Genomic DNA, 23,026 nt, shown 5'->3' on the forward strand with positions numbered 1-23,026 from the left:
TGGGAAGTTCTCTCCAAGGTTTGGTCCCGTCCTCCCCTCCCGGGAAATGACTTGCCTTAGCCTTGTCAGGAAGACACAGCCTACGTGGCATCAACTCTTTGCTAGAGGGGCAGGGTGAATGTCCAGTGAAGGGTTGGCAAGAGATTCTATAACTCACCAAGACTTGGGTTCTAATCCCAGGCTTGTCCAATACTGGCTTTGTAACTTTGAACAAGTCCTGGAACTACTTGGAGCTTCATATCCTAATCCCTAACCTGGGTGATGATTTTTTTGCCTTCAAGGAGAGGTATGAGGATTTAGGTAAAAGGAATAAGATGCCCAGCACTGGGCTTGGCATGTAGTAGGTGCTCAAATTGATGACTTCTAATTTCAGAGTCAATCCCCACGTCCCATCTTGGTGAGAGCTGTTTTTCCAAGTATCTCCATCAGGCATTTGGAGAAATAGAAGCATAGAGAAGTTAAGAAGTTAAGGTCTTTGGCTTGGCTGGCTCCAGAGGTGACAGGGACCCAGGACCCAGGAATTCCTGCTAAACCCAGGGCCCTCATCTGTGTATGTGCTGGCAGGATAGGCAGAAATCTCCCAATCTTGGCCAATGAAGATGCCTTGGTTCCAGGACCTCAGGCTGTAGGTAGCCTTCTGCCAAGGGATCCTTGAGCTCTCTGACAGGGTAGGACTCTTCCCCACCAGCCTGCCCCATGGGGACGTGTGCCTAGGGAGGGAAGTGGGATATCCTCAGAGAATGAGGTGCAAAAGGACTTCCAGGAGGAGGAGGTCAGGGCCCTAGGTCGTCCTGCCTCCTAAAGTCTCTTTCCACCCTGGGGGTCTGGACCCCTGGGACGGGAGTGGGGTGGGAGTGAGGGGTGGGAGTGAGGGTGTAGAGTCTCCAGGAGAAGGGTGGCAAGAGGCAGGGAGCCTCAGGAAGAGATGGAGACACAGCGGTTGGGGTGGTGGAGGTAGACCTGAGCCTCAAGAGACAGACGGACATGCAAGCAGCGAGAGGGGCTGAGAGACGCACAGTCTGACCTGTCCGCTAGGCGGGCCAGGCCAGCTGACTCAAAGATCGCTACTAGGCGGGGCCGAAGAGGGGGCGGGTCCCTGTGCCTTCCCCGCCCTCCGCTCCCCGGGGCATCACGTGGGGGCCGGCGGAAGCGCCCGGCGGGGTGGGCGCGTCCCGCTTGCGGTCGCGAGTTTACGGCGGCTTGAGTCCGTGGCGGCGCCGGGACCCCGGTCCCCGGGTCCGCACGTGGAATCTTCGCCCAGAACAGGTAAGTGCGGCTGCTGGGGCCTCTTCCGTCCGCCGCCGTTTCGGCAGGTGTTGCCCGGAGTTTCCCCATTTCGCAGAAGGGAAAGCTGAGGCCGCACGCCGACCGTGCCCTCGGCGTCCACTTCCGCGGGTGTTTCTTCTGTCAGTTGTCGTCTCTGTCTAGTGATAGGGTTGAGGGTCGCCTCCTGAGGATGCGTGGTCGGGCCAGAGGTGGCAGGGGAGGAGCGCGAACCGGCGGGAGAGGGGACTTCCAGCTCTTAGTCCTTTGGTATGAAGGCTCCCAGGAGCCGGAGCCCGCCAGCCCTCCGGCGCCTTGCTTTTCTCATCTGTGTGAAATGAAGGCTCCAGTGGCTCTCGTCTCGTTGAGCGCGGAGACCCTTACAGCTCTGAGCATTCGTATGATCCTGTGCCCTGTACCTGGGGCTTCCAGTGACCTTGGGCAGACTACTTCCGGTCTCTGCGCCTCAATTCCCCACCAGTAAATGGAGGCGTGACGTCCCAAGAGCCCCTACCTGGCCCAATTGCTGGAAAAAGAGGTGTGTGTTCACTGAATGGGGTCAAGCCGGGAGAGGGTTATTGGCACTGGAGAGAGCTGGCTTGGAGTGCAGCCTGAGGGCATAGGGTGGGTGTTTGGTCCCAGATCTCCAAGGGTGGTTTTTTGGTGTTTGGGGAACTCTGGTCAGGAGCCATTACAGTGTGGCTTTTGGCATATGCATTTCCCTCCTCCAAAGTTCCGGTCCTGGGGAGGCTTCCCTGATCTCCAGGCTTGGTTGGGGGTGGGGAGGTGCTACAGGGTGGTACAGATTTGTGGAGGTGCTCAGAAAGGACTTGACTGTGTGCTGAGTGAGCACCCAAGTCCAGACAGAGGCATCCAGGATGTCTGTCCTTGGAGAGCAGAGAGTGTCCAGGTTAGGGGAGACCTCCCAGCAAGCTCATTACAGAGTCACAGAGACAAGTGCAGACAGGTACTGAGGTGGAATCAGGGACTGGGACTCTTGGAGGCCCAGGGAAGAAGAGATGACTGGAATGGGCCTTGGCAGTTAACTGGCAATTAACAAGGATAAGGACCTTCCAGAGGACAGCACAGCTTGTGCAAAACCAGGAACGTTCATGGTATATATGAGAAATGGCAAGGAGATGGGTGTGACTGGAAGGGGTAGCTGGAGCTGGGTGTAGAGAACTCATCCCTGTGTTCCATGGCTGGTTAGGGATTGTCCAGACCCTGCCTCCCCATTCACCACTTGCTCACAGGAGTAGGACAAAAGGTGAGGTGGAAGTGGGCAGAGGCCACCAGGGACCCAGATTGCCCCCACGCTTCATTGGGAGCATTCAGGCCCTCCCATTCAGCCCCAGCCGCACCCCCACCACCTCTCAGGCTCCAGCCATACTTTTGTGCACCTGAAACCTCAGCCCTTTGTGCAGGTTGCTTGTCTTCCCCACCCTCTTTCCCTAGAAATTTTCTCCCCATCCAAATCTCCTAGGTCCTTCGGAACTTCACAGGTGGGCTGCTTATTTCCTCCTCCTGCCTAGCCTTTCAGTCCTGCTTAGGGGCACAGCTTAGGAAAGATCTCCTTGGAGCTCTGTGGGGAAGGGGCCTGCAGAGCAATGGGGATGACTGGGATGTGGGGTAGTCCCTATACAGCCACCAAATACTACATGACCCTGCAAGTCCCCAAACTTCTCAGAGCCTCCATTTCTCCATCTGCAGGATGGGGTGATAAGTCTTCGTCTCATGCTCCAGAGAGAGACTGCTGGGGTAAGAATTGGGCCTGAGTCTAAATCCTGTCTGTGGCAGTGAGTGTTTGAATGAAGAAAAGAGAGAACCTAGAGGGAAGGGGTCAGTTCAGAGGGGTAAGGGGCCTCTGAGAGTCCTAGGGGCTAGTGGTAAACTAGCCTAGTGTCAGAGTAGGGCATCAGCTGAAGAGAGGGGAGTCCCTTCTGTTCTCTGGGGCCCTCCCCTCCCCACCCCTCTCTTCCTTTAGCCAAGCTCAAAGCCAGCCGGCCGATGCCCAAACAAGTAGCCTCTGTTCCCAGGGTGGGGGGAGGGGAGGCAGGCCCTGGGCTCCAGGCCCGCCTGTCCAGCACTGACCCTGCCGCTCACCCCCCATCCCCCGCCCTTCACTCTGGATCTTAACCCTTGGGCGTCTGGGATGGGCCCTGGGTTGCTTGAGGGCTCATACCCCTTGCCCACCAGCTGTCCCTCCACCCAAATTTAGGCTCTCAAGGGTTCTGTTGAAGCAAGAGGGGATGCTGTAGGACATGAGCTGGAAATGAAAAAGGAAGGAGGGAGCGGAGGTGGGAGCAGATAATATAGTCACGGACACTCAGAGACCACTTGGCCCAGAAGCTTTTTTCACAGATGGAGAGACTGAAGCCAAGGGTCAGAGATCAGACCAGGATCACACATTGAGCCTTGGTGGGGGTCAGGACTGATCCGACTCCTGGTCTGAGCCCTCATGGGGAAAGAAGAGGGAAAGGGAGGGAGCTCTTCTTGATGTGAGTACCTATCATGTGCCTGATGCTGCACGTTTGTGCTTTTTATTTAACCTCACATCGTTCCATGAGACAGGGATCACCTTCCTGTAACATAGGGGAAGAGACTGAGAAAGAGCTGAGTAATCACATCTGCGAGAAAGATGTCAGTAAATAGACACATAGCACTGGTGTAGGCACTTTCATGTATATTAACCACTTTTGTCCTCCCGAAACCCCAGAAGTTAGGTACCATTCTGCAGATAAAAAGACTGAGGCATAGAGAGGTTAAGTAATTTGCCTAAATCATAGCAAATAAGTGGTAGAGGCAGGATCAGGACCCAGGAGTTTGTTGGCCTCCCTCGGCCTGATTTCCTCTCCCCTAGCCTGACCTTACTCCTTGAGCTCAGTCCAGGGTCCCACTCAGTGAGGGGCTTTCCCCTGGATGGTGGCCAAGGCAGCCTTGAGCAGAGTGTGACCCCAGCCAAGCAGACGCAGCCCTCGCTTAGGAGTAGAGTCCAGTCCCTTGGGTGGCCCCTCTCACCCCCTGCTCCAGTCTCAGTCTGCCTGGACTCATCCCCTTTCACAGCCCCGCACAGAGGGGTGTTTCATATTTCAGGAAGGGGTTCTGTGCTAAGCACGAGGATATGAGGGCCCTCAGAGATCCCCTACGAGTACAATGCCCACAAAGCTCAGGGCCTTCTGCTGACTCGACACCAGAACACCCAGCCCTGATCAGAGAGGCTATCTTGGCCACTTACCCTTGCTGCCATCAGGCCCCCAGACCTGTACGTTCCAATGAGGGCTCTGGGGAGGACGGCCCAAAGAGGCAGATGACCCCGGGTGTCAGGGACAGCTGGGGGTGGGGGACGGGGGCAGTGCATGGTTGGTCTTCCACATGACCTTCCTGTGGAATTTTTCCCTGTCTCAGCCTTTGGAACATAGAAGGTCTGTCCTGTAATGAGGACATCTGTCCCAGACATCGGGAAAATCAGAGTGGGTGGGAGGGGATGTGGAATTAAGTGACCAGTTTGATAACAGAATTATTGTTTAATGGTAGTGATAATAGTGGCAGTAGCTGCTGTTTCTTGGAGGCTTAGTACGTGCCGAGTACTGTGGAAGCATTTTTTGGTATCGATTTAATCCTCAACAGTTCTCTTGGAGTATGTGCCAGTTCCCATTTTACAGATGAGGAAACAGGCCCAGAAAGGTAAAGTGATTTGCCTGAGACCATCCATTACATAGAAGAGCTGGGAGCCTGAATTCCTCCTCTCCACAATGAGAACTGTGAGCACCGGGGGACACTGCAGACAGAGGAGATCCCAACCCCGTTCTACCCTGGGAGCTCCTAGTCTGGGTCGCAGGCAGTAGAGGGCCACCTGGTCACGTGACGTTGCTGGCACCCAGCTGTGAGGATGGCATGCCTGCAAGGGCATCCTGCTTGTAGACGGGACTGACCGCTAGCAAGCCCTGAGCCCGCCCACGGGCCCGCCTCTAGGATGATGAGCATCTCTTGGAGACCTGCTCACTGCTCTCATCCTGTCCCGGCAGCCCTGGGCTTTGTTGAATACAGTGGTTCCCCCAGCCCCCATTTTGCTGATGAAGAAACTGAGGTCAGTAGAAGTTAAGTGACTTGCCCGTGTGGTCTCTCAGCCGAGGAAAGGGAGAGCTAGAGCCGGCACCCAGGCAGAGGCTCTGAGGCCTGCAGTCCACCTCCCTACCTGGGCCCCGGTCAGGGCCTCCTGGGCCTCTGAAGCCCTGAGCTTCCCTCAGACACTGCCCACCTGCCTTGTCACAGGGTCCAGATCTTTCTCCCTGACTGAACCGAGAACCTGAGTCCTCTTAAGGTGCCTGGGATATGGAACAACTGGATGTCAGTGACTGGATGAACAAACCTGGGAAACATGGTTCCAGAGCTGAGAGCCAAGAAGCAGGCACCAGCTGTGGTCAACAGTGTGGTGCTCAGTACCAGCGGGGTCCAGAGGACGATTCAGGGGTCAAGAGGCCACCCTACTCAGATGACAGGAGGGAGAAATGTGGCAAAATCTTCTTCCTTATTATCTTCATTGTGAGGGCAAAAAATGTGTGTGAAAGGGGGAGAAAGAGGAGGGTTGGGCCCTCTCACTGCTACTCCTCTGTCCCCATTCCCAGGGCAAGGAACTTGAGGTCACAACTTGGGATCTCAGCTGCTCGGGGCTCCTGGGAGAGTCTGGCCTGGCCAGGCCAGTCCTGGGGCGGGTCAGCCCCCAGGAAGGGGGAGCTATCACTGCATCTTGCTACTCCGTATGTCTGGGTCTCCTTTGCTTCCTTCCTTACTGCCCGAGAGGGCACTGCCCTGCTCCTGGACATCCTCTTCACCCTTTACCTCCTTTCCACAAAATGCCAGGGCCTGGGCTCTGGAGTCCTGTCCCTGACCTCTGGTTCAATGAGAGGCTTTGGACTGATCACTTCAATGAATTCAGCATCCCTCGATCTTCAGAGAGGGAGCAAGAAGCAGCAGTTTCCACAGCAGTCTCTAGGTGTGGACAGATCAGGACAGGAACCAATCAAACAGAGCAGGTGAGGTGGGGTAGAGGGCCTTCTTCGTTCCACTTCACTCCCACCCACCCTCTCCTCACATTGAGCAGCTGGGATTTTAGGATTCTGAGTCTGAGATTCTAGGCATTGGGGATTCAAGGATTCTAGAGCTTTGTGTGCTGGCGATTCCCAGCCTCTGAATTTCCAAAAATCTGGGTTCCAAGAGCCTGCAAAGCCTCGAATTGGGCTGGGTAGACCCTAAGTTGAGGCTGAGTCCTGTGCCACACCTTGGCCGGCTGGTACCAGACAGACAAGGCCCGGAGTTTCTCAGCATTGCTTCTGGAGGCCTGTGGCACAGCTGACCCCCAGGTTCTGTGTGCTGTCTATACCCACCACCCCCAGCATGTGCACCCAGCTGTCTCCTTTCAAGAGATCGGAGAACCGGACCCTGGAAGGGACGAGGTGGTAGCGGAAGAGATAGCCATCTTGGTGGAGAATGGGGAGGGAATGGACAGGGGCCACAACTCCTCTTCATTTGCTGGCAGTGGGGCTGTCGTGCTGGATACCAGGATGGGGTTAAGGGGAGGCCCAGGGAGGGCTGATGGCTGGTTGGGTCACAGAGCAAGGTCTGGGTCACACTGCTGGGGGAGCCAGGTCCTCCCGGGGCCAACGTGGAATGTGGCTCAGCAGGCCCAGGTCCAGTCTTGGAGGGCAGAGCCAGGCTCAAGGGCCCTGACAGAGTGGTGGACAGAGACCTGAGCCTAGGAGCCAGAAGGGAGGCACCCTGCCCCTCCTTGGGGCAGGGACGCCGGGCCTTGGCTCAGGGCCTTTGGATATTTCACAATGCTGCCACCCCCACCCACTCCTTCCGGTGCCCATCTGAGCCTATGGGCATAGCAGCTGCCCTCAAAGGGCCTTGGGCATGAGAGTGGGAGCTGCCTCGTGGGGAGGAGACCTGTTTCCTCCCCATGAGGGAAGTGCCTTCCTCCTGGAAGACTTCCTGACTGGGTAAGCTCCTTCCTCGGTTGTGCTTCCCATCTCCTTTCTGCTCCACGTCCTTCTGGGCAGGCACCGTGCGTGTGTCCGTGTGTGAACGTGTGTGCTCCTGGGCCCAGACGCGTCCTTGGAGGACCTGCGATTTTGCCTGCGTGCAGGTGTTAGCATTCCATGTCCCGGTGGATTGGAGTAGGAAGTGCCAGGCTTTGCACTCCTTGATATGCGAACTGGGTGAGGCTTTTTTTTTCCTTTAAGTTTACTTACTTATTTTGAGAGAGAGAGCCATCAGAGGAGGGACAGAGAGAGAGGGAGAGAGGGAATCCCAAGCAGGCTCTGTGCTATGAGTGCAAAGCTCAACACGGGGCTCGATCCCATGAACCATGAGATCACGACCTGAGCCGAAATGAAGAGCCAGATGCTCAACCAACTGAGCCACCCAGGTGCCCCCTGGGTAAGGCTTTTATCTGTTTGAGTGGGGACCTTCATCCAGGCAGGCCGCTGTGAGTCTGTAGCTGAAATACCATAGTTTGTTCCCCAAAGCCACCCCAGCAGCCTGGTGGGGAGAAAGGGGCCTCCCGGAGGGCAGGGGTGGGGACTGGGCTTTGCCAGATGACAACAGGACGGCTTTGGGGTGGGGTCCGTCTTGCTCGCTGAAGGGGTGCCAGGCCTCAGCTGAAGGCCTGCCTCTCCCCTCAGACTGGGGCTCTTCCTCCTCCTCCTGTCTCCTCAGCTCTAAAGATGGATGTGCTAAGTCTAGGGAGACCAAAGATTCAGGGAGCATCTAGTTGTTCTAGTGGTTCTGTTCCAGTTTCTGTTTCAGGACGTGAACCAGGACACTCATCTGCCTCTACTGCCAGTGGCCTGAAAACCCACATCTTTCAGTGCTGGGCTGGCCTAGCCTATGTGGAGTAGGGGGTTGCTCTAGTAACTTCGAGGTTACCTGAGGGGACTGTCCCCTCCCAGTTCTTCCAAGAAACAGGCTAGTGGAAGGACGGAGGGGTTCAGTCTGGGGGGCCTAGGTCCTGGTCCTGACTGGTTAGTTTAGTTTCTTGCACCGCTCTAGGGCTCACTTTCCTCTTCTGGAAGAGGGAAGGGTTGGATAAGGTGGTTCCTAAGTGCCTAAGGGGCAGGTGGTTGGGGGGTGTGGAAAGCTGGGGGAAGGCAGGGCTGGGTGTGTAGTAGACAGGAGGTTAGAGCTGTAACTGGGTGAGCACAAGGGGAATGAGAAGTGCCTGATTTAGGAGGCCAGAAGCCAGGTTCCAGCCACACTCTGGCCACTGATGGCAGTGTGACCTCGGGCAAGTCATCACTTGCCTGGGCTACTTGCTTTCTGTGTATAAAATTGGGAGATGCTCATTCAGTCAACAGAAATTCACTGTGTGCCAACCTCAGGCTGGTAGTAGGGGATGCAGGGTAATCAGATCCTGGTCCTGCTTTCGAGGAACACCCAGCCAGGTCTGGCGTGAGAGTGTGTGTGTGTATATGTGACACAGTCACAGATAGTGACATCCCAATGTGATCAGGACTGTGGCCATGGGAGTCAGAGACTGCTCCCCAGAGCACGTGACACTTGGACTTGAAAGGCAAAGTAGAGAATGATGTTCCAAGCAGAGGGAACAGTATAAGCAAAGACCTGAAGGTATGGTGTCAGGCAGCAGGAGTGGAGGGAATGAGATGGGTGAGGAGTAAGAGGCAGGAGCCGGAGGGTGGAGTCCCTTTGAACCCTTCTGGGTGTTAGTCATGGAAGGGGTAGGCATGGCAGAGAGGGTGGGGGCTGGTCTCTGAGACTCCTGGAAGTCTAGGGAGGTTCTGACCTGCTCTGGAGAATGGTTGAGGGGTGGGCAGCACGAGGGGGTCTGAGAGTCAGCACTTCCTCTCTGTGGGTGAGGGCTCCCCGAGCAGTGTTTGTCAGGCCAGCACAGCAGGAAGTAGCTAGGGCAGCCTCAGGTGGAGAGAAAGGGCAAGCCTAGCCACAGAGGGGGCCAAGGAACCTCAGAGTTGAATCTTTGACTCCTAAAACTCCAGTCTGAACCTTGACACCTGCTTCGTCCAATCATCCCTCTCCCTACCCGTGTCACAGGCCCCTGTGCCAAGCTCACCTGACTGAGGTGAGCCAGGCCTGTGTGGACATCCATTCATCCATTCTTCCAGTGGCCAAACGCGTTTAGCCGCTGGGGATAGGGCTGTGAATGAGACAGTGCCCTTGTCCTCCAGTTGAGGATACTGACAATGAACAAATAAATATGTAATACAGTAGTGTAATCCAACAGTGATAAGTGGCATCCAAATATGTAATCCAATAGTGATAAGTGAGATGCTGAAAATCACACAGGATCAGGGACTCATAGGGGCACATTTTTAGGTAGAGTGTTCAGGGAATGATGGTCTTGCATTTGAGAAAATGCTGGGAAAAGTATGGGAGTGAGTCATCAGATGTCTGGAAAAGCATTCCAGGCAGAAGGAGCGCCAGTGCCCAAATCTGAGGTAAGAGCACACAGAGTGGGTTGGAATAGCAGGAAGGAGACAGAGGCAGTAGGGACAGACCATGGACCCTGGTAGGCCATGTGCTGGCTTTGGCTTTTAGTCTGAGGGAGGTGGGAAGTCACTGGGGAGTGAGAACTGGTCAGATTTGGGCTGTATTTCGAAGGCATACATTTATTCCTCCGAAGCCTGCAAGGTGGAGCTGTCATAATCCCCATTATACAGATGGTAAAATAGAGACTTAGAAGTTATGTGAATTTCCCAGTCTCCCAGTGGTAGGCACCCCAGTGCGCCTGACTATCTGCCTGCCCCACGATGCATCCCCGAAGCACCTTGCTTACTCATCCAGGAGGGTGCTTCCTGTTGTCTGGACAGCAAGGGCAAGTGTCTTAGCATAGCCTTCAAGGCCCTTCTTAGCTTGCTCCTTCTCTCTTGCCCACCTGACCTCCCTGAATCTGCCCTGCTTTCTGCCTGTCTCTGCACTGTGCCCTATGAGGAGATGAGTAGAAAGAGGGGCCCAGGCAGCCCTTTGTTCAGATTCTGGCTCCTGTGTTATTTTAGGCAGGTTACTTAACTTTTCTGAGGCTTTGTTTTTTTCTCATCTGTAAAGTAGGCTAAAAAACCATCCACTTTCTAGACTGTCATGAGGAAACAATCCGTGTACTGTGTTTAGCACAGTGCCTGATGGTAAGCACTCCATAATCACAGCCTTCTGTTGTTTTAGACAGGGATGGCTGGGTCATATAAGTGGGTTAGAATGTTCTCTGTGAGTTGGAGAGGAGAGGCTGAGTCAGGGAATCTTCCTATATGTTGTCTGACTATATAGTTGGGGAGGCTGAGATCACACATGAAATTGGAGGCCAGAGCCTTTGCAGCTGGTCCTTTCTAGCCCCTGCCCTGCCAGTCTGCTCACCTCTACCCCATCAGCACAGACCACTTCCCCTTTCAGGGGCCAGCAAGCAAGGGGCCTGCTTATCTTCTGGCTTCTCCATTCCAGGGGCCACCTGGGGGGATGGCAGGTTCGGGTCCCTGTTCTCCAGGGCTGCTAGTTCCAGGACGTAAGGGAGCCCACCAAGTCTCTCCTCCTGGGTGAGTGAGCACATCAGGTTCTGGGGCAACTCGGGATAGAGTCAGGCAGCCTTCTGTCCCTCTCCCCAGGGCCAGGGCTAGCCCTCAACCCTTCTGAGGGTCCCGGTACCTGACTCTTGGTCTGTCTGCTCCTGCTGCCTGGGAGTCTGTCAGTAGACCTGTGTACTCCCACCCAGCATGTGGTCAGCCCTGTTTCTTCCTGTTTCACACTCACTCATTTGTAGTGTTAAGAACCCCTTCTCTCCCCGACCCCTGTCTTAGGGGGCAGTGGACACACAGAAGGATCTTTCTGGGGTTACCCTGTGGCACCTTGGGCCTCCCCCTTACCCAGCACTTTCGTTGAGGGAGGTGCTCCCTGCCCTGCCTGGGAAGCCCCCAGCTCAGTAGAGGACTGTCTGTGACTGAAGGCAGGGGACCAGGCCACAGTCCAGTGTGCTCCTGCTGGGGGTGTCCCAGGTCTCCACGGTGCTATGGGGCTGATCTGAGCTGCACCTGAACGGTGACATGGGCTGGAGCACGGGGAACGTGGATGTGGGCGAGGGCTCTGGGGTAGGGTTAGGTGAGGAGCTCTGCCTTGGGGACAGTTACAGGGTAGGCTGGTGGGTGTGCTGGCTAAAGGTGGGCTGAGGACAGAAGAAGGGAAGAGGGCCCAGAGATCCAGACTGGGCCTGGGGAGGCCTGGGGTGGATGGGAGCAGTGGGATAGAGAGGGGGTGTGTGTCAAAACAAGGTAATGAAGAGCTATAGGAGAAATGGGAGGGGGTGGTCCAGAATGGTCCATTTGGAGATGGTTGGCCAAGTCATATGTCATAGACTTTGACAAGGCCTAAACCCCAAGTCATTGTTCGGCTTCGTGTATTTGCAAGTGAGGTACTCCAGATATTCACACTTCATCCCATACCTTTCTCCCTATCTGACCCTCTCTAGGGTGGGGCTTGGACATGAGGGGGCCCTGGGTGAGGTTTGGGGGGAACGTGGGTGACGCTCGGCACTAGGGTGGGGTCAGATGCTGTCTAGAGGACAAACCACAGGGACCCTGGAGTCTCATGTTTACTAATGGACCTCAGTGCATTTCCCATCTGAAAGTCCCTGGGCTGCCCTCTGCTACTGACCTCCATGTCCTAATGAGGGGGACCTTATTTGCTAAGCTGTGTCTTAGACCTTTGGGAGGATAAGCCGTGGTGGGAGGGAGGAAGTTTTGGGTCTCAGTTTCCCATTCTCTGGTCCAGATGGTCCAGGAAATCAGTCTCATTTATAATAGTTCTCTTAGTGGTCTGTTCATGTTACATTTAAAATCATAGAGCTGGTGGGGCACCTGGGTGGCTCAGTCGGTTGGGCGTCCGACTACAGCTCAGGTCATGATCTCACAGCTTGTGAGTTCGAGCCCTGCATCCGGCTCTGTGCTGACAGCCCAGAGCCTGGAGCCTGCTTCAGATTCTGTGTCTCCCTCTCTCTCTGCCCCTCCCCCGCTCATGCTCTGTCCCTCTCCTTCAAAAATAAATAAACATTTTTTAAAAATTTAAAATCTGGAGCGCCTGGGTGGCTTAATCGGTTGGGTGTCTGACTCTTGATTTTGGTTCGGGTCATGGTCTCACGGCTTGTGGGATTGAGCCCCTCAACTGGCTCAGTGCAGAGCCTGCTTGGGATTCTCTCTCTCCCTCTCTCTGTGCCCCTTCCCTGCTCATTCTCTCTTTCTCAAAAATAAATAAATGAACATTAAAAAAAGAACATAAAGCTACTTTATATTGTTTTGAGGAACGAACTGGGGCAAACTCAATTCTAATAGACAAGATACTTTTGTCATTTGGTCTTCTAATTATAAAAGTGATACACAACTATAAAACTTTAAACAGTACAGACAGGAAGGTTGTAGAAAGGGATGGTCTTTCAAGATTGGATTGGGAGTTAGGGCTAGGCCTGAAATTCAGGTCAAGGATGTCTCCTTTCCCTTGGTCTTTATTGTGCCTTGGTCATGAATAAACCTGGTTTTATATTTGATTAGGGTGATGCTGAATGGGCTGCCCCAAGGAGGTTGTTAAGATGTCCTGCCTCTCACCAGGTCCACTGTGTGTGTTGCACATGTTGTGCACTGTCCAAGGGTACCTGGTCGGAAGGGGGTGAGGTGAGAGCTGGGAGGGGGGTACTGAAACCTACTAGCCTGTCCTCCCTGCTGAGCTTCACATCCCGCTGTGGGGCCCCTGAAGGAAGAGGCATTTTTTCTAATTTGCCCAAAGGCCCCACCTAGGTTGGAGGTAACCTTGCTTTTCCCTGGAGAGTTCATTGTAGGGTGGGAATGTGCAGTGGCTGGGGCCACCCAGAATGAGGTCCAGGGGCAGTGGGGTGTCCAGTCTGGAGCCCTGCAGGGGCACATGGCTGGAGGCAGGGTGTGGTAGTAGTCATTGTTGTCTGGGGTAACTGAGAATCCAGAGTGCAGAGGGGTCCAGACTAGAGACTGGCTACAAGACCAGCACCAAGGGCCCATTTGGTCAGGAGTGGCCAAGGCCTTGGGGCAAAGGAACAGGAAGTATGTGTCTTACCAGCAGAGGAATAAGCAGATGATGAGTGAGTGTGGTCTCTAGCACATACATAGTGACGTGTCACGGTCATCTGGGTGACGGCGCTGCTTTATGGAGAGGGAAACTGAGGCTCAGAATGTGATATGACTTGCCCAGCGCTTCAGGCAAGAAGTGATAGAGCCGGGATTGGAACCCGGACTTACCTTGCATCTTGCTGGGAGATGGCTCTGACTCACTAGTGGCCCCCAGCTTCCTACCAGGTGGCTGAGGCAATGGGGCCTCGACTCAGTCCTCCCCTGAGGGCTGCTCCTCACCCACCTCCACCACTCCCGGGTCCCCAGACAAAGGGTCATACCCTGGATGGGATGGGACAGAAATCTGCTGCCAGGGAGGTGACAGGACAGAGATTCGGAGCTGCGGCAGGGCAGGAGAATCCACTGTAATTCTTTGGGTCCCGTATGTGGCGGCCACCCATCCCTGGGAGACAGAAAGTAGGCCCGTGGCCCAAGGATCAGTCAGCTGCCTGCCTGAGGGCTGCACCTGCTGCCTTGCTAGCCTAGCTGGGCTGGAAGGAGCTGGTTTCTGCAGCGGGGCAGGGGCCACTTCTGCACCCTCTGGGCCAGGAACCCAGCCCCCACCTAGTTCCTCATATCTAAGGGAAGTGTCTCCAAGGCTTCTTGCTTGCTTAGTGGAGTCCTGAGAACACCCAGGAGGGCGGCAGATCAAATGTGACCCTGCCTATAGGTATCGTCTGGTGATTATGTTGAGGAGGGGGGTGGAGTTGGGGGTACTGGGCGTTGTGGGGCTCTGGGGCAGATGTACACAGTCAAGTTGTTGGTAGGGAGTGTGGGGACTGAAGGCTGTGTGTGGTGGTTGGTGGGGGGGTGGGGGAGCAGATCTGCTGTGTGGCTGCTGAGTGGGGCAGGAGGTGTGTGTCCTTGGAGGCTGTGTGAGGTGTGAGTTTGTGGTATGGGTAGGTTGTGGCCTGGCCACAGCTGGGTTGTGTACTGTTCTTGGTTCCTGTGCCGGCCACTGGAGGGGTTTCCTGAGGGCTATATGCTAAGGTCCCTGCCTAGCCTGCCTGGGGTGACTGGGGTGGCTGGGGTGGGAGGGGAGGGCATGTAGGGGAGGAGAGGATCAGTGATGGACGACCTCAGGCCTCAGTGTGGACCCTGGGCCTGCCTTCCTCCTCTCCTTCTGTTCCCCCATCATTGGCCCTTCCCTTGAAACCAGAGCGCAGCTCTGTGTGGAGGAGGCCTAAAGATGCAGTGGGGGGTGGGAGGAAAGGGTCTTGGCTGAAGGGACCTCAGAGCTGAATGCGGAAGCAGTTAGGACCTTCCAGGCTGCCCAGACTCAGGCCTGACTCACTCATGCAAATCAGAATGCAGAGGAGGCTCACACCCTTGTGGGAGTCCCCAAACCTGTCTGGGTGTTACTACTGTCCTCCTACATCCCCCATTCCCACCCCACTGAAATCACCCGTCTCTGCATCTGCCTGGTCCTTTCTTATCCCTGTGAGCCTTGCGCACTCGACTCCCTTTGGCTGGAAGCACAACCTCCTACTTCTTCAAAGCCCAGCTCACGAGGGCCCTCTGGAAGCCTCTCTGACTTTATCAGACAGAGGCAGTCACATCCTCTGAAGGCTCTGTTGGTTCCAGCAAGTGACCTGGGCGAATTTCCACCTCACACAGCTTCCCGGAAATGGGGTAAAAATCTCAGGCTATGGGATTGTGATGAGGACGACTGAGATAAGGGTGGAAATCTGGCCAAGGGCTGGGCATACAGTAGGCATTTGGGAAATGGAGGAAGTGGGAGTGTGCCTGTCCTTGGCTAGGGCTTTGGGCTGCCTTCCTGCTGCCCTGGTGGGCACGGCACAAGGGGGATGCTGGGCTGGGACAGAGAAGGAGGCAAGAAGCCTTAAACTATGATGGGAGGTGAAGTGGTAATTCGAGGACAGAAAGGCGAAAGCTTTGCCTCCAGCAAAGAGGGTCTCAGGTCAGACCTGAAGGACTGGCTAGGAAGGGTTAGAGTCCAGATGACTCTTACCTCTACACTGAGTGCCCCTGGGCCAGCCAGGCCCTGGGCGCTACTGTGGAGGGCAGGGAGGATAAGAAGCGGTGCAGACTCTCAGGATACCCCAGGCCAAGTGGGGGTTGGGTGGAGATGGATCCCCACGAATGGAGCAACTAGAGACAGATCAGGAGAGCGCTCTACCGCATGGCTCAGCTTCAGAGGTTTAGGAGCCCAAGGGGGGTGGTTAGGGACGACTTGCTGGAGAGGGCAACCTGGAATCAGTACCTGAAGGTGGGAGGATGTGGGTCATTTGCTCATCATTGTCAGACATTTTCGGGGATCCCATATGCTAAGCGGGTGCCTGGTGCAAAAAGTGACATGGAGGGAATCCTGAGCCAGCCCAGCCTGGCTGGGGCTTGAGGTATGTCAAGTCACTTCCTCTCTGTGGGTGTTGGTTTCTTCATTTGTAAATGTCAGGGAGGGCCGTAGCAGGTCGAATGACAAGGGGCTTTGAGCAGGGGTGAGATCTGAGCAGGCCGAGGTTGGCATAGCAGAGGGGAGCTGGAGGGAGACAGGAGAAGCAGGGGCAGGGTGGGGTGTTGAAGCTTGAGCTGGGCCCTTGGGGTGGAGGAGGAGGGGAATCCCCCAGCTTGTGGCCATGCTGTCACAACAGGATGACACTCCCTTCTGCCGGGTCCCTGCTTTCCTGGGGGTGGAGATTCAGTGAGGTGTCCTAGCAGCTGCAGGGCTTAAACCCCCAAACCAGGGCCAGGATCAGGGTGCAGTGAATGCAGCACTTGTCTTGGGCACAAAACATAAGGGGCCGGGGTGGGAAAAAGTTCAGTAATCAAGGTAATATTTTTAAGCCATATTTTTAAAAAATCAAAACTAATGAAAAAATAAAAAAAAATACCAAAATAAAAAAAATTATGTTTATTTTTGAGAGAGAGAGTGAGTGGGGGAGAGGCAGAGAGAGAGGGAGACACAGGATTTGAAGCAGGCTCTAGGCTCTGAGCTGTCAGCACAGAGCTCAACATGGGGTTGGAACCCATGAGCTGTGAGATCATGACCTGAGCTGAAGTTGGACGCTTAACGGCCTGAGCCACCCAGGCTCAAAAGACCAAAATTTTAAATAAAGAGGTTCAGTATTGCTGTTTCCTTCTTTGCCTTGGGCTCCAACATGGCTCAGAAGGGCACTGCTCCAAACTTCTTTTTCAAGAGCTGTCTCCTTCAGGAAGCCTTCCCTGATCCTTAGCCTGCCGAGGGCCCTGTGGGCTGTTTTCCCTGGCTGGCTGGTGTCAGACCCCCTCTGGCCTGAGCTTCCTGGAGAGCCAGTCCAAGTCTGAGGTTCATGCTTCTAGAGCCTTGAACGAGGCCATCCTAGAAGGGAATCAATGTGGGTCCCTGCGTCTGACCTTGGCCTGAAGTCTTTCTTGCAAGAATGGGAACTTGAGGGAGACCCAGGAGGAGGTTGACCGTTTCTCAGGGATGGAACTGGTTTCCTGTTTCCCAGCCCTGGTCATTTCAGTAGGGTGGTTGGGGCCATCATCAATCCAATGTTGAACCGTTAGAACAGGGCCCAAGCCGTAGCAGGTGCTCAGTTAGTATTCATGATCACTTTTGAGAGGCAGTGAGCAGAGTGGTTAAGAGTCTAGAGTATCCAGGAGAAGTGAAATGGAAGCCACAAGTGCAGTTTAAAATTTTCATATTGTCTGTTATTTTTTATTTTATTTGTGTTTTTTTTAAGTATGTTTTAAAATGTTTATTTATTTATTTATTTTTGAGAGTAAGAGAGAGCACAAGCAGGGGAGGGGCAGAGAGGGAGGGAGATACAGAATCTGAAGCAGGCTCCAGGCTCCGAGCTGTCAGCACAGAGCCTGATATGGGGCTCTAACTCACAAACCCTGAGATCATGACCTGAGCCGAAGTAAAAGTCTGCCCACTTGACCAACTGAGCCACCCAGGCGCTCCTATTGTTTTTAAAAAAATTGTCACTTGAGTAGCACTGCCTTTCTTTGCCACTTCCTTTGAAGTACTAATTGCCTAAGATTTATTTTTAAAATACTTTTAGGGGCACCGGTGTGGCTCTGTCAGTTAAGCATCTGGCTCTTGATTTTGGCTCAAGTCATGATCTCATTGTTCTTGGGACTGATACTCAATCCCCTAATCCCCGAGCTGGGTGGCCCTGCGCTGACAGCAAGGAGCCTGCTGGGGATATTCTCTCTCCCTCTCCCCCTGTCTCTGCCCCTCCCCTGCTCGTGCTTTTTCTCTCCCTCTCAAAAGAAATAAATTTAAAAAATAAAATGAAATATTTTTAAAACCTATACCTATTTTAGCCCTATCCTAAGAAGTTGTTGTAGAGAATACCTAGCCAGTACGTTAAATGTTCACAAGTACCCCCTAAAGCCATCGTGCAGAGCCCAGCAGTTTTTGGTTGACCCTGCCCTAGTGGCAGGAAACAAGCTGTGCCCCAGAAGACCCCATCTGCCCTCTCCCAACCCCCAACAGAGCCCAAATCGTCTGAGCTTGCTGGCAGCCTGCCCTCAGGGATGGCCAGTTCTTTCCCCTCCCACCTGGAAACACCCTCATTTGGCCCACACACGTGTTTATTTTTTTTTATTTTTATTTTTTTTTAACGTTTTATTTATTTTTGAGACAGGGAGAGACAGAGCATGAACAGGGGAGGGTCAGAGAGAGAGAGACACAGAATCTGAAGCAGGCTCTGGGCTCTGAGCTGTCATCCCAGAGCCCGACGCGGGGCTCAAACTCACGGACCGCGAGATCATGACCTGAGCCGAAGTCGGCCGCTTAACCGACTGAGCCACCCAGGCGCCCCATGGCCCACACACGTGTTTAAGAGCAGGGCCTCTGAGGTCTCATGCCTCAGTTGGCCCCCTCTACCCGTACCCCACCCCATGGCTATCAGACTTAGTGGAAAGGGTCCTGTTCCCCAGGTCTTCTCAGTGTCCCCCACCTCTCAACTGACAGGCTCTGCCTTCTGGTGGGAACTGCATCTACCCCCCTTCCAGTCCTCCCTGGGGGCAATCCTGGCCCAACAATTCCCACCACAGCCAGCCTCGACACATCCCTGCCACTGGTTCTGGGGAGGCCTGGACAATGGGAAGTCCTCACTCCTCTTAGCCACCTGTGTGGCTGTTACCTCTGGGCGAGCCTGTCTGCCTCTCACTCCTACAGGAAGGCCTTTCTCTGGTCTAACCTCTACTGCCCCACCCGGCTTCCATTAGGCTTCCTGAACTCTTCCGTCTTCCTCTATCCTCTTCTCCATCTTGTGTTTCCTTCTCTCTCTTTCCCCTTCCCCTTTCTCCTTCTTCCTTCTTTCCTCCTCCTTTCCTTCCTCCTCCTCCTCCTGGCATCCCACTGCTCAAAGTGACTCCACCCCTGTCCTTGCAGGTTCCCCTTTGATCAAGATGAGGAGCCATTCAGAGTAGCTGCTGCCTCTGGGAGGATCCCTGGTGTCCTGGGCAGCCCAGTGGGTGAGTCTGGAGGCGGGAAGTGGGGAGCTGGGCTGGGTGTGGCCGGCTAAGCCCCAACTTTGAGGTGGGGGAGGCTTCATGGAGGCCAGACCTGAGGTCCCAGTTTTCATTTTGCGAGTAGGTGGAGGGGCAGAAAGAGGGTGAGGCTAAAGAGCTTCCCAGGAGGGCTTTGAAGGGGTGGGATAAGACAGGGACCAGTGGGTTGGGTGGGGGATGTGTATCACATTATCTTTTAAATTGTATTTAGTTTTTAGAAAGCAGTACAAAAGTTTAAGATACAGAACAATATAGTGAAAGGTAACCTTCCCTCTCTTATCCTCCCAGCTGCCAGTTCTCCTCCCCAAAGGCAGGTTGTTTCTTGTATACCCATCCAGAGGTATTCTGTGTGTGTGTGTGTGTGTGTGTGTGTGTGTGTGTGTGTGTGTGCATATATATATATATATATATATATATATATATATACATACGTACATATTTGTACATTTTTTTATTTAACCCAGATGTTTACATAATAAAACACTGTTCTGCATCTAATTTTTCCACCTGACAACAAATCCTTAATATCATTTTATATGAACTTTAGAATTTGCCTATTGGTAATTTGGTGGGGGGGGGGGGGTAGGGATTGTGTTTTGTACTGGTTATACCTTAACCCAGGAAGAACCAATGTCTTCATAATGTCTTCATAATGTTGAGAGCTGGTTTATCCAAGAACATCAAATGTATTTGTTTGTTTGTGTCTTCCTTTGGGTCCCTCAGCAGCCTTTTTAAAGAACTCACATAGTTCAAGGGCACCTGGGTGACTCAGTCAGTTAGTTAAGCGTCCGACTCTTGGTTTCGGCTCAGGTCGTGATCTCACAGTTTGTGAGTTCAAGCCCCACATTGGGCTCTGTGCTAACAGTGTGGGATTCTCTGCCTCTTTCTCTCTGCCCCTCCCCTGCTCTCTCTCTCTCTCTCTCTCTCTCTCTCTCAAAATAAATAAACTTAAAAAAAAAAAGAACTCACATAGTTCAAAACATAGGTAATAGATAAAGATGTAGAATGAAAATACTTCCTCCCACCAGGGGTGGGTTCCCAGGGAAACTGATGGAGACTGAGCTTCAGGCTCCTTCTGAGGCCCAGGAGGGGCCCAGGCAGTGTGTGCATGTGATCATGTGGTTTGGGAAATTTTTACAAAAGTAAGATATTCCAATTAAATTTTTTAAAAAACTGAGAGATGATTTACGTACAACATTGTATTAGTTTTTAGATGTACAACATAATGATTTGATATTTGTGTATATTGTGAAATGATAAGTAAGATATTGATACTCTTTTTTTTAAGTTTATTTATTTTGAGAGAGAGAGAGAGAGCGCACACACGATCAGGGGAGCAGCAGAGGGAAAAGGAGTGAGAGAATCCCAAGCAGCTTCTTTGCTATCAGCATAGAGCCTGACAACGCAGGGCTTGATCTTACAAATTGTGAGATAGTGACCCGAACCTAAACCAAGAGTCGGAGCCTTAACTGACTGAGCCACCTGGGTGCCCCTGATATTCTTTTTCTTTTAAAAATAAAATTTTTTTAATGTTTATTTATTTTTCCGAGGTGGGGGCAGGGCAGAGAGAGGGAGACACAGAATCTGAAGCAGGCTCCAGGCTCCAGGCTCCGAGCTGTCAGCACAGAGCCCGATGTGAGGCTCGAACTCATGAACTGTGAGATTATGACCTGAGCTGAAGTCGAAGACTTAACTGACTAAGCCACCCAGGCTCCCACCTGATACTCTTTCTTATTTTTTAAATTAATTAATTAGTTAATTTTTAAATTTACATCCAGGTTAGTTGCATATATTGCCAACAATGATTTCAGGAGTAGATTCCTTAATGCCGCCTACCCATTTAGCCCATCCCCCCACCCACAACACCTCCAGCAACCCTCTGTTTATTCTCCATATTTAAGAGTCTCTTATGTTTTGTCCCCCTCCCTGTTTTTTATTAGTTTTGCTTCCCTTCTCTTATGTTCATCTGTTTTGTATCTTAAATTCCTCATATGAGTGAAGTCAGATGATATTTGTCTTTCTCTGACTAATTTCGCTTAGCATAATACCCTCTAGTTCCATCCACGTAGTTGCAAATGGCAAGATTTCATACGTTTGATAGCCAAGTAATATTCCATTATATATATATATACCACATCTTTATCCATTCATCCATCGATGGACATTTGGGCTCTTTCCATACTTTGGCTATTGTTGATAGTGCTGCTATAAACATTGGGGTGCATGTGCCCCTTCGAAACAGCACACCTGTATCCCTTGGATAAATACCTACTAGTGCAATTGCTGGGCCATAAGGTAGTTCTATTTTCAATTTTTTGAGGAATCTCCATCCTGTTTTCCAGAGTGGCTGCACCAGTTTGCATTCCCACCAGCAGTGCAAAAGAGATCCTTTGTCTCTGCATCCTCGCCATCTGTTGCTGCCTGCGTTGTTAATGTTAGCCATTCTGACAGGTGTGAGGTGGTATCTCATTGTGATTTTGATTTGTATTTCCCTGATGATGAGTGATGTTGAGCATTTTTTCATGTGTCAGTAGGCCATCTGGATGTCTTCTTTGGAGAAATGTCTATTCATGTCTTTTGCCTATTTCTTCACTGGATTGTTTTTTGGGTGTTGAGTTTGATAAGTTCTTTATAGATTTTGGATACTAACCCTTTATCTGATGTTACTTGCAAATATCTTCTCCCATTCCGTTGGTTGCCTTTTAGTTTTGCTGATTGTTTCCCTCAGATATTTTCTTTTTTTTTTTTTAAACATTTCTTTTTTTTTTTAATTTTTTTTTTAACGTTTATTGTTTTTGAGACAGAGAGAGACAGAGCATGAACGGGGAGGGTCAGAGAGAGGGAGACACAGAATCTGAAACAGGCTTCAGGCTCTGAGCTGTCAGCACAGAGCCCGACGCGGGGCTCGAACTCACGGACCGTAAGATCATGACCTGAGCCGAAGTTGGCCGCTTAACCGACTGAGCCACCCAGGTGCCCCTCAGATATTTTCTTAAAGATGGAATTGAGGGGCGCCTGGGTGGCTCAGTCGGTTAAGCGTCCGACTTCAGCTCAGGTCATGATCTCGCGGTCCGTGAGTTCAAGCCCCGCATCGGGCTCGGTGCTCACAGTTCAGAGCCTGGAGCCTGTTTCGGATCTGTGTCTCCCTCTCTCTCTGACCCTCCCCCGTTCATGCTCTCTCTCCGTCTCAAAAATAAATAAATGTTAAAAAAAAAAAAATTAAAAAAAAAAAAAAAGATGGAATTGAACATGTGACAGCATCCGACCCCTTGAAGTCTGGCTCTGTGTCTGCTCCCTTCCATCCCCTCAGCCCTCAGTTTTCCTCCTTAGAGGCAATGTCACCTTGCCTCTGATGTATCTTTTCAGAAATAGTTTATGCATTTACCAACACCATGTATTAATCTATCCTCTCTGGTTTGTTTTTTTCTACATAAAGGCAGAATGTTCTATATACTGTTCTGCACCTTTTTTTTTTTTAATGTTTATTTTTGAGAGAGAGACCAGAGTGTGAGTGGGGGAGGAGCAGAGAGAGAGGGAGACACAGAATCTGAAGCAGGCTCCAGGCTCTGAGCTGTCAGCACAGAGCCCGATGCAGGGCTCAAACTCATGAACCGCAAGATCATGACCTGAACTGAAGTCGGACACTTACCGACTGAGCCACCCAGATGCCCCCTCCTTTAAAAAAAAATTTTTTTTTTAATGTTTATTTATTTTGAGAGGGTTCTGCACCTTTCTTTAGTCACTTAACAACATACCTGGGAGGTCATCCCATATCAACATGTATGTACTGAGTTTCCTCATTTTGTTAATTAAGGTTGCTCAGTGTTCTACTATATGACCATCCTATAATTTAGTTAACCATTCCCTGATTAATGGGTATCTTGGTTATTTCCAACCTTTTGTTATTATACACGTCACTGTTGCCAGTCACCTAGGAAGACTACAGGATAAGTGTCTAGGGGTGGCTGGAACAAAGAAGAGAAGGACTTGGGGTTTTCATAGCTATTGTGGCATTAATTGCCTTTCTCAGAGGCACTCCTACCAGCCAGGCAGGAGAATGCCTCACCCTGTCACCACGTCGTGTGGGAGGTTAAGTTCCTTTTCATATATTTAGGAACCACTTATATTTTCCTTTCTGTGAATTTCTC

General features: G+C 52.3%; 1 long non-coding RNA gene across 1 annotated transcript; it reads left to right on the forward strand.

Annotated features, from left to right (window-relative positions):
- Nucleotides 1–1,149: 1,149 nt before the first annotated feature.
- On the forward strand, nucleotides 1,150–21,256 carry LOC122231137. The gene is made up of 3 exons (XR_006208294.1): nucleotides 1,150–1,266; nucleotides 18,760–18,842; nucleotides 21,221–21,256. It is a non-coding gene; the product is annotated as an uncharacterized LOC122231137 (long non-coding RNA).
- Nucleotides 21,257–23,026: the final 1,770 nt, after the last annotated feature.

Source organism: Panthera tigris, chromosome D1 (genome assembly GCF_018350195.1).
Source record: "Panthera tigris isolate Pti1 chromosome D1, P.tigris_Pti1_mat1.1, whole genome shotgun sequence".
Classification (NCBI taxonomy): domain Eukaryota; kingdom Metazoa; phylum Chordata; class Mammalia; order Carnivora; family Felidae; genus Panthera; species Panthera tigris.